The 12,218-nt window shown below is 40.3% G+C and overlaps 1 protein-coding gene across 5 annotated transcripts in view; it reads left to right on the top strand.

The window, feature by feature from the left end:
• The window catches only part of Pdgfd (platelet derived growth factor D), a 226,787-nt gene that overhangs the window by 18,310 nt on the left and 196,259 nt on the right, over positions 1-12,218 (top strand). The window lies entirely within an intron of this gene.

Genomic DNA, 12,218 nt, shown 5'->3' on the forward strand with positions numbered 1-12,218 from the left:
CTGGTGTCAACAAAAGGGTAAAGGAAATAAAACAGAACAAGTGGCTACACTTTCGCTTCTGATGTATTTCAGGAAGGATTAGTGTGGGTATCAGTTTCCTTAGATAGACAAGAAGTAAGCATGAACTACACAGATATCTGCTCTGACGTGGATTCATGCCAGTAGCTAAGATGTGCCCACTAGGTATTTTCCATTTTGCCAGATCATGTCCCTAGAAAAGAAATTACATGGACCCTGGATGCAAGGCACGTCACAACTTAGAGCTCTCCCTCACAATGGCATGTTATATAGGTCTGAATTGCTTGTTCTTCTGGTTTAAAAACTTATAAAGATTTGAACTCGTTACTCCAGTATTTGTTCTAAGCATGCCTAACATGTAACACTTAGAAGTGTCACAATAACTTCTAATGCTTATTACAGCTGTTTAACTTTAGGAGTGATATTTAGTTGTGAATCAAATCGTGACTGCATATAATGAAACATGCCAATAGCATCCTAAACGGGAAATAGAGCACTGTTCACAAACATAATGTCACACCTGAGTACTTGGCGTGTCACTGGTAACGTTAGGGTTCTCTTTGGGTATCTTTGCTGTGTTACATAACATCAAAACTGGGAGGGTATTGAGAGTTTTGAAACTTTGCTCACCTTTATGACTTTCAAGTCATGCCCATAAAATGTTAGGTGCAGTAGTTCCCCAGTTTTTAAGAACTGCAGTGACTTCTTAGCTTAGAAAATTGTGCTGAAATCTTAGTGAAATTTTTATAATTCCCGTTTCATTACCCATTTCTTATGATTTTCCAGACTAAAGGTATTAATCAAAACTGGATTATGAAATTGTTGGCTTCCACCTTATTAGATGCTGACAGTCACATCATCTTCCTTCTAATGAGCATTTACTTGTTACCATGGTGACATGCATTATACTTGTCTCTTAATATATAGCTGTGACTAATGGAGACACAGTTCATACGTCTGTGGAGTCACCTTTTTTATATGAAGAGAACTAAAGAATGCTATTAAACGGTAGGGATGATTTCTAGGAGTTAGAAGTGCTATGGTGAATTAAAATGTTAAATTGTGACCATGACCATGGTAGAGACAGGAATGACAAGTGAGAGAATATAGAAACCCTCAAAGTGATGTATGAAAAAAGACCTAGGTGAAACTGAGAGGCTGAGTGAACACCAGGAAGGGCATGAAGGGAGCAAATACAAATACCTCAGGGCAGGATCAGTTCTCTGGAGCTAGGACAGCACTGAATTGAGACGTACTTATGCAGACTGTGCAGTGCCTTATGGATTATATTTGTTTCATCTTTATAACAAACTCTAGATAGTAGACATTAATGGGAGAGAAAGTTGTCCATCCCAGGTTAGGTAAAGAGTCACTATGTTCCTTCCATAGGTCTCTCATTCTAATGCAGCAGCCTGGAATGTCCCCAGGTATACAAAGGTTGCCAAGCAGCTTTAAATTACACCAAAGCAAACAACACCCAGAGATAAGCAATTACTATCAGGGTTATTTTGTTATTTCAGTGTAGCCTACTTATACTGACAAATACAGTCAGCACTAGGCAGTCAGATTGCTCATCTATTAGTTCTCAGGATATCATGAAGACGGAGATTTAGAATTGGGGAAGAAGCAGCTATCTGTGCTCTAAAAGAACTGTGGGAAATGAGTCACAGGTAAAAGGAGAAAGAAACCGATGTATGATAGCATCAATACAGTTTAAAGAGGTGAAATGGGGTCAGAGAGCTGCTCAGACAGAAGCGCACAGCTGTGCACAAGCTGTGTCAGGGGACTCACAGCCACCTGTAACTCCCGTTTCAGAGGATCGAACACTCTTCTGGATGCCAGAAGCAGCAGCATACTCACATGCACATGACACATAGAGATAGACACATGTATACAAATAAGAATAAAATCTGGGTGTGACAACACTTCTCTGTAACACTAGTTCAGATACCCCAGAAAGGGGTGGATCTCCAGAACTGGCTGTCCAGCTAGACTAGCCAGCCGGTGAGCCGTGGATGGAGGGGGTACCATATCTCAAAAGACGAGGGGCTGGAATGGGTCGGGGTGGAGAGAAAAGACTTGGCATTTAAGAGCATCTTCTCTTCTTCCAGAGAAATGAATTTTGATTTCCAGCACCTATGCTGGGTGGCTCACTACTGCCCACAACTCCAGCTTCAGGGTCCAGTGCTCTTTCCTGTTCTTTGTGGGCACACACACACATACATGGCATTCTTTCTCTTTCTCTCTTAACTCATATAGATGACATTCTCTCTCTCTCTCTCTCTCTCTCTCTCTCTCTCTCTCTCTCTCTCACACACACACACACACACACACACATACATTTTTAAAATATTAGCTTTTTAAAAGATGGGATAAAAATTATTGAGGAAGTTTTAGTTGACCTCTAACACATCCATACTTGTGTGCATACACACACACCAACAGCCACCAAATGAAAAATTTAAATAAGAAAATAGGCTTTCTTTATTAGCACATCATGCCTCTCTCCTTGTGAATATTTTATCAGCTGTTTTACTCGTGTTATATAGTATAACAGCAGACGATTACTGAGACAACAAAACAGCACAGAGCTAGGAAGACACCACTGTGGGTAGGGAACTTCAGAGAAAGGCTTCGGAACTGAGCATCAAAGAGGCATCCTGAGGTAATGAGCAATGAGTATCTACCTGCAGCAAAGTGGGCTAGTACACTGTTAGCATCCTGTCAGGACGTACTGGCCTCCTGAAACACAGTAGTTGTTCAAAAATATTTACTCAGGGAAGAAGAATTGTTCCCTCTCAGAGCTGGGCTTCCACCATGCAGACATGAGACAGTATCTGTGAAGGCAGTTGCTCTGTCAACTCCAGCACGTGGCTGTTCTGATTGACTGCGCCAGTAAGAAGAAATGCTTCCTACTGAGCTTTTAGACCAAGATGTTGCCCCAGTATTTCCCATTTAAATACCCTGGATACCATTAAACTCTAACACAGTGGACTGCTTGGTGTTCTGCTCTCAGCTGAGATAATTTCTTAGCTGAACTTCTCATTCGTAGAAGCCTGAGAGAGTAGAGATACCACTGTGGGTGTAAGTGTCAAGAAATACAGGAAAAAAAGAATCTTGAGATTCTCTTGTCTGAGATTCATTCGGCACATGCATGACAACACTATGCTATTTGGGCAGAATTTTTAGAAAAATCCATGGATTTAATTGGCTTTTATTAGAATTGGTTGATTGATTAAGTGCAGTTTATGAAAGGGGAACACAGAGAATGCTGAGTGAAAACTGAACAACGGGCTGACTTAAGAATAAGTACCTTGCACTTCATACAGCTGGATCAAAGGGAGCCCTACCTGAAGCAAACTGTACTGTGGACACTTTCTAATCATTCAGCATGTTTCCATGCCACCTGATATTTATGTCTCTAGAACTTCTGAGCCTCACAAGGATAGCATGGCTTTTAAGTTGACGTCTCGGCATGGACACCTGTATATCCACTGTGGTACCTCTGACAGCTCTATCTCTGCTCTGCCAAGCTTCTGCAAATGAGAATTTTAGCCTAGGGGTTATCTCATCTCAGAGCAGATCACCAAGCATGTTAGGTTTTCACAGTTCACTGCTCTCTTGGATATTTAAAGGAAAACAACTAGACAATGTCTCTAGGAAGGTGAGATAGCATCCCTCCTTATTGAAGGAGCCACCCTTCAAGGCAGAATTGCTAGACCAGAACAGCCACTTGTTGGAAGCTGACAGCAATTTTCTCTTACAGTTGTCACATCTTCCTTGTGGTCATAGCCTGCTTACTCATAGTTTGTAGACCAAATTAATTACTATCACCCCCGCTTCTTTCCATCCCTCCCTTTTTTCCTCCTTCCCTCCTGCTCCTTCTCCTTTCCATGCTGGGAAGCAAGTTAAAAACCTTACACATGAAAACCTTACAAACACTACTAAACAGGCACTCTTAACACTGATCTGTGTCTTGGCCCCAGCAAGTCACTTTGGAAGTAAATGAACAGGGAGAAGCTGAGCACATGATGCAGTGGAGATTTCTCAGAGTAGAAGAAAACACTGGTTCCTCCATCACCAGACATTCTGCACTACTGCAGCCATTTCCATGATCTTTTCTTTTCATTGGTCCTCCTTGTGTGACCTGTATGAAGTTACACCTTACTTTCTAGAGTGGTGTCACTATCCCAATGAATTTCTTCAAATGATCATCTTACATTTAAATGTGCAGAGAAAACATGCTGCTGCTTATAGTCTGAGCAGATTTATCCACACCCATCCTCAGCATCTGGATCCCCCCCCCCACACACACTCACTAGTTACATTTTAGGTAGATAATTTTTCTTTTTTTCTTTCTTTTTTTCAAATAAAATCCTAAGAACGACGTTAGCTCCATGAAGACAAATAGTATAAACACTTGGGATATACAGCATATAACTTGATTTCAAAATTTTGCTAATAGTGACTCTACCAAGAGTCTATATGCAATGAATTTTAAGGAAGTACCACATGGTTCCATTTGAACCTCAGTCTGAACATATAATCACTGATTATGTTAAGAATAAACATGTTCTCTAACCACTGTGGAAATCTGCAAACTTCAGAGAAACCCTCACAAACTCTTCTTTAAGTGCAAAGTGTTGTCCTAGAAACAAATGTCCAGTGCATGAGTGCCTTGTTGCTGTGTGAAGTTATGTGTTAGACGAGGTCTCTTTGTTTCCGATGTCTTTTGATCTAAAAACAGAACTGGAGGAAATATATATTTAATCCTATTGTCGGGAAAGATGTGCAGATTCAGATGAGAGGTTCAGTAGCTTGTTCAAGGTAAAATGCCAGGAAGCTGGAAATGCAGCCTCTGAAGGCTCTGCCCTTTCCCTGTAAGGCTGTGACAAGGTCTTTAACTAAACCAGCCTTAAGGATAATCGCTTACCATATTCCCTTCCTTCTTTCCTTCCCTTTTTCTTTTTTTTTCAGAGTTAGAATCTCACACTTTAAATACATAAGCCTTATTATGTAGTCTAACCTGACCTTGAACTCACTGAAACCCTCTTGCCTTGTACTCTCAAATACAGGATTGCAAGTCGGCTGTGAGGGCCTGTTAGGTGTGGAGGCACACGCCTGGCTATGGCCCACTATTCTTTTTTATCTTATGTAAGACAAAAATCTATGACAGACAAAACATTTGTTTCTGTGATGGAACTATTCCACTGGGAATATTAAAAACAAAGTTATTCATAGTGCTGGAGGAACAAGAGGAGCAGCCCACTATTCCTTTGTCTGCCTTGTCTTTTATTATTAGCTGAAGTTTTGTATATTCCTGAAGCTCACCATAAGTGTAAATGTAGAATGTTTTTTAGGCAACAATAAGCTCACTGGTAAAGACCTATATTAGTGAAGGGTTTTTTTTTTTTTTTTTTTTTTTGCCTAGTGATTTTAGCAATAAATTTATCAAGTCTGAAAATTCGTATTTTTTCTTCTTTAAACCTTAAGAAATAATATGTAAATGATCATTTTTATTGTTCTTAACTTAAAATATATGCCACCTTCCTGGCTTATCTGGACACTTTAAGATCACTCATATAATTGCTGTAACTGCTTATGTGAACACGCTCCTGGTAGCATGCAGCCTTAGCCAGGTCCCGCCTCTGCAGAGCCCTCAGTTCTGAAAATTGTTTATCAAGTTATTACATCTGCCTATTAAAGCTTTGTTATACCATAAACTCATATAAATTTTTATAGTCACTTTAATAAGTAAAACCAACTTTATGACCTCTGAATGTGGGAAACATGAACCCAGCTGCTTTAATTCATGCAATCATTTTTGATGTTTACACTTAGCGAGGAAGAAGCTTTGAAGGATCTGAGGGTGTCCTACTTTCCTTAAATTCACTGTAGTAGATGCTGACACATGGCGGGGGTGTGTTGTCTCTTCTACCTTCCACTAGTTGATGCATCGGTTGCATGAAGGTCTTCTCACGCCTTACAAAAGAATCTACAGCTTGAAACTGTGCACAGGGTGCTCTGGCTTTTATTTCAACAACAGCATATGCAGAAGGAACCTTTCCTCCCTCCTCTCTGACATTCCTAAAATATGCTGGCATTTAGTTTGCTCTTTGCCCTTGATCTTTGTTATATTTGTGCTCAGGGAGACCGGCACAGCAGTTCTTTGCAGCTTTGACCTGGGAAAAAAGCCGGTGGGGAAGGGAAGACCTTGTTTGTCTTGAGAAAGTGAAACAAATACCGAGTAATCCCAGCACCTGGGGCTTGGTGTAGTCTAGACGTCTCACAGGTATCTTCAAGAGAAGGTAGACAGGGCTACAAGGTGGCTGCTTTCAGGATTCTACTTAGCTTCTTCTCACTCAACACACTTTGCAGGGGTGGTCCTAGAACTCACTTCCTGCAATCCCATCTATATACTGATTCTTTCCTTGCCAGACTTTAGTCATCCACTGCTTTCAGGACAGCTGGACTTCCATAGTTTACAAATATTGTATAAGTTTTTCCATAACATATCAACTCAATATAAAAATAATATTTTCTCCAAGCCAAGTAGAATTCTTCTTTATGTGTCCCAAATCTTAATGAATCTAGACAGAATGACTAGGTCTTTCCTGATTAGAAACAATTTGTTATCTTGTCAGTCATCCAGAGAGAGTACCCAATGGCTACAGTAGATACAAAACAAAGACAAAAGTTCAATCACAGAAACACAAAATCCCATGAGAAACTCCTTTCAAAGAAGTACAGATATTATCTATGAAAAAAAGAGTATTTGAAAGATCTTTAAGAGTCAGCATTAAAATTGTATGCCCTGCTAGCCAATGATTTATTTTGCATTTGAATTCAGGAATAAAGACAAAGGAATGCCATTTTCAACATATTTAATTAATTGAACTCATGGCTTCAGGAAAATATTGACTCGGCATTCACTGGGTTTAAAATTTAATAGAATACTTATTAATAATAGATGCTCTACTCATTATTTACCACTCACTGGGCAGACACAGGTTTAGTCTCCAGAGAGTAATATAAACAGTGATTTAAGACAATCAATTAGACATTGCAAGAACCTTTCCCTAGAGGAGTCTGGATACCTTGATGCCCTATTTGCTTTCTGTGCGTAGACAAAGGGGTAGATTGTAAAGTTGTTCCTTTTGTAAAAGGCAATTATGACAGGTGACTTCCTTACTCAGAGGTCACTTGCTGCACTATTTCAAGGTTCCGTTTTGGGTTTACTTTTTAAAACAAATAAATTACTTGACAATAAGATACAAATTCTAATAAATATTTCCTACTATGGGTATTCCCAGGAACTGACAAAAATTCCTGTGGTAGTCTGAAAGAAAATGGTCCCCAAAGGGAGTGGTGTTGGAGGAAGTGTGTCACTGTGGGGATGGGCTTTGGAGTCTCTCTTTCTCAAGTTTCCCTCAGTGTGACAGTTGACTTCTCGCTGCCTGCAAGATGTAGCAATCTCAGCTCTAGTCCCATGTCTGCCTGCACGCTGCCATGCTTCCCTTCATGATCAAAATAGAATGAACCCCTGAAGCTGTGAGCAAACCACCCTCGATTAACTGTTTTCTTTGTAAGAGTTGCCTTGGTCACCGTGTCTCTTCACTGAAGTAGTAAACTAAGGCACTCCCCATACCATCTAATTACCATTGATGTGGACGTGACAAAAGAAAAACAAAATGTCAACACAGGTCTGCAGGGTGGGAAGGAGATCCAGGCCACTGAATTTGCTCAGCATTTCCCTTCATATCATATCCAGATTTGAACCAGTATGAATAATCTTTTCTTGTATTCTCTCTCTCTCTCTCTCTCTCTCTCTCTCTCTCTCTCTCTCTCTCTCTCTCTCTCTGTGTTGGTCTGTCTCTTTATGTCTGTCTGTCTCCACCATTCTTTCATTCTATCTTCTCTGCATACAAAATTATCAGAATTAAAGAAAACTGAACAGCTTCCTAATTTATTTCTCCTTTCAATGTACTTTTGATTAAGTGAAGAAATAACTTTTATACAGCAATACTGCAATTCTAAGAATTTCATAAGGCCAGAATAAATATTCTTACTTATTCTCAGGTATATTACTGCATTGTCAGGGGTTTGATATTTTATGAGCTTATATTTCTTAAACTATAACATGGAAACACTATTTACTGAAAAAGGATTCTTTTAAGACTAGAGGAAGCAATGTATTCGAAAACTCTAGAGCAATGCTTGGTACATAGAACTCAAGATAAATCATGGAGTTTTAAGTTTCTCTCTGCTTAGAGGTAAAATAAGATGGTATCAGGACTGCCCCTGTGTGTTTTGTGACCGAGTAATGAACCATGAGCTAACCCTTCCATGATGAGTAGAGCAATGGAGAGTGTGAGTGAAATCATTTTAAGCATTTCGCCAGAATAATTTTACATCTGGTCACTTCAGTAAAAAAAAAAAAAGGCTCTATTTATATAGTATTTATATAGGTTTTTACATTTTAATCACCTCAATTTATTGTAATTCAGTATTATAAAAGTATTGGTCTATAGCAGATTGCAAATAACTGAAGTAAATAAGTAATAAATAAAAGCTTGCCGTGTTCCAAGAATAGTGTATTAGCTATGCTCTATTACTATGAAAACTCCATGACTAAGGAGACTTTGCTTGATCTGAGAGTTCCAGGGGGTTAGAGTCCACCATGGCAGGGGGAAGGCAAAGAAGCAGAAAGCTAGGTGCTCACATCTTGAGCCCCAAGCACAAAACAAAAGGGGGCAAACTAGAAACAGCATGAGTCTTGAAACTCTCAAAGTCTACCTGCAGCAGCACACGGCCTCCATTAAGACCTTTCCTCCTAAGCCTCATCACACAGCATCACTAACTGGCCACCAGGTATTCAGATGCCTTAGACTATGGGAGCATTTTATTGGGGCACCATAGACAGCTAGTAGTAGTGGACCAGAGGGTTACTAAGATATTCTCTCTAACTTCAACTATTTTTAATTGTGGAGAAACTAAACAGTTTTCTTTTTAGAGCAATATGAAATATACTCAAGCAGATACAGTGATTTTTAGTAATATTTCTTTCCTAGATTGAAATTGTGAGTATGTTCCCCTTGATGTTTATTCATATGCACCTGGGTTGAAAAGGATGTTACAGCGGCCCGAGGAAAACTGTGTTTCACTGTTGACAATCAAATCAAATTTCCATTTTGTTCTTGAAAATCTATTATATTTGGATTAAAAATCTATGTTAACATGTTATCTGGATGGTCTCAGTTTACTTATATATTCATTCAGTGAAAACCATCTTTGTTATTTCTGTGTCTTGGCAATTTTTTGTAAAAGTGCTGGTAAGTACTTGCAGCTCTTTGTGGAAGTGGTTTTCAACCCTTTGGAGTTCTAGATTGCTGTGGGTAAGCATATGCAGTTGTAGGAAAACTCTGTCTTCCAAAGGGCCTGCATCACTTTGTATTCCTGGCAGCATCTGAAGAGCTCTCATTGCTCTGCAGTCTTGCCAACATTTGGTGTTAACTGTCTTCTCAACCTTGGACATTTTAGTAGGTCTGCAGTTGTCTCTCTGTATCATGGTAATGTGTATTTCTCTGGTGACATGTGATAATGAGGGCCTTTTTGCATGCTTATTTGTCATCTGTAAATCTTTCTGGTGGGGAGGAGTTGTTATAGTATACATGTGAAATGTCTTCCGTGGGTTGTTGGTACTATTTCAAGAAATTGTGGGACCTTTGAGACATGGAGTCTAGAACACAAGGGTTGGGTCTTGGGGGTTACACCTGTGGTTCTGTCCTGTGTCCTTGGAATCCTGATCCTTACCACATGGATAATTTTACAGAGGTGCTAATTCTAGTTCCAGAGTGTCTTAATCCTGGTAGGGGAGAGTTTTCTGGAGAGGCTAGCACAGGCCTCACTCTCTCTGGATGGCATGAGTCCCACCTTTTTCATGAAATGCTGATTAATAACAGTTCATACATTGAGTTGCTATTTCAGTTTATCAAATTACCACACATTTAGCAACTCAAGGCAGCACGTGTTGTTAATAGTCTCAGTTTGAGAGGCTGCAGAGCCCAAGCACACTACAGAGTGCTCTGCCTACACGCAGATTCAGTGTTGGGGTTGCAGTCCCACTGAGGTTTGTATCTTCTGTTACGATCAGTATTAGAATTCAACACTGTGACAGTGGTAGATTCCTGTGAAACGTCCCTTATAGACAGTGTTTGGGAATGGGCACCCTGCTGCTGGTGGTGTTTGGAAAGGTTGTAGAACCTTTGGTACGTAAAGCCTCACTGGAGGAAATGGGTTATCAGAGGTGGTCCCTGAGTCTTTATGGTCCAACCCTACTTCCTTTCAGTCTTCTGCTTCATGCCATGTTCTTTTCCACCATGATAGGCTGTGTCTATTCAAACTGTGACCCAAAATAAGCCCTTTCCCCTTTAACTGCTTTTTAATCACATATTATTTGTCTTGTACCTATTGATAGCTAGTAGGCCCCTTTCCCTCAATTTTCTTTTAATGAAAATAGGTTTTTTTCATGCAATATTAAGATTATGGTTTCTAACCCCCAGTTCCTACAGATATTGCCTCTCTCCTCATCCATCCAGATCTACACCCATTCTGTCTCTCATTAGAAAGCAAACAAGCATCTAAAGACTAATAATAAGATAAAATAAAAACAAGCTGGAAGCCGGGCAATGGTGGCGCACGCCTTTAATCCCAGCACTCGGGAGGCAGAGGCAGGTGGATCTCTGTGAGTTCGAGACCAGCCTGGTCTACAGAGCTAGTTCCAGGACAGGCTCCAAAGCCACAGAGAAACCCTGTCTCGAAAAAGAAAAAAAAAAAAAAAAAAAAAAACCAAGCTGGAATAAGACAAAAAAAGACAAAAAGAGCCAAAAAGCACAAGAAACAGAGACACATATTCACATACATGAGAATCCCATTAAAAACAGAAAACTGGAAGCTATAACATGTATACAAAGGGCCTGTAAAATTAAAAAAAAAATACTTTGTCAAAACTATGAGATAAAGTATCTTCAAAGATGCTATTAAGTTTGTTTTCTGTTGGCCGTCGAACTACTGGTCCTGGGAGCTGCCCTGAAGAGTAGTTAGTACCCTCTGTGAGACTCCATTGCAGGAAAGTATCTTTTCATTGTGTGTGCTCATTAGTTGGAGACAGCTACAGAATTAAGGATGGGACTTGTGTCTACTTCTCTCAGCCCTGGAATCCCATCTGCTGCAGAACCATGCAGCTCTGTGCACACTACCACAGTCTGTGAGTTCATATGTCTAATGGTCCTGTTGTGCTTAGAAGGCCCTGTTTCCTTGCTGCCTTCCATCTCCTTTGGATCTTAAAAATAGATCCACTTCCTCTTCTGCAAAGTTCCCCAGACCTTGAAGTGAGGGATTTCCTGGAGGTATACTAATTAGGACTGAGTGTTCCAAGATCTCTCACTCTTTGCACATTGTCTGGCAATGAGTCTTTGTATTTGTTCTCATCTGCTGCAGGAGGAAGCTGTTCCCTAACCCCAACCCTAACCCAGATGAATGAGCAAGGCATTGATCTGTTTGGTTTTCCCCAGGTATCTGGCCTATCTAGTCTTAGGTTATTGGTCACATGAGCAAAATTGGGTAGGGGTTTGGTCTCCTTAAGAATTGGCCTTAAGTCCAATCAGATATTAGTTGGTTAGTCCCAGGCTTTGCCCCCCACTGCACTGTCACTTTGAACAGGTGAGATACTATTCTAGCTCAAAGAGTTTGTATCTGCAGTGGTGTTGACCTTTCTCCTTTGGTGTGTAGAGTGCCTTCTAGTAACACAAGCACTAGTACACAGGTAAGAAGGGGCTAGGGAGGCAGCAGCTCAACCTCTCTATATTAAGTGAGTTGCGTAGGTGTCTCCAGCAACGGGAGAATAGGTCCCAGGTTGTATCCGATTTTCTTTTGGGAGATGATTCCCCTTGATGAATTTAACTAGCCAGCTATCTAGTGTCCTTTGTTTGACTGCATTTATTAAAAGCTTTGTCTCATTTTGTAACCTAATCATGAGCATAGCTCCCTTCATCCTTACCAGTCCTGCCCAAACACATGGACAGGGATTATATGAAGACATGGCTACCAGAGTTTATGAGAAAGACTTGCTTCCTCTGCTTTTCAGTGTCTCGAGCTCATATAAGACTAAAAACTGTTGTCCTCCCCCGCCCCACCCCTGC

Source organism: Microtus ochrogaster, chromosome 5, assembly GCF_000317375.1.
Source record: "Microtus ochrogaster isolate Prairie Vole_2 chromosome 5, MicOch1.0, whole genome shotgun sequence".
NCBI lineage: Eukaryota > Metazoa > Chordata > Mammalia > Rodentia > Cricetidae > Microtus > Microtus ochrogaster.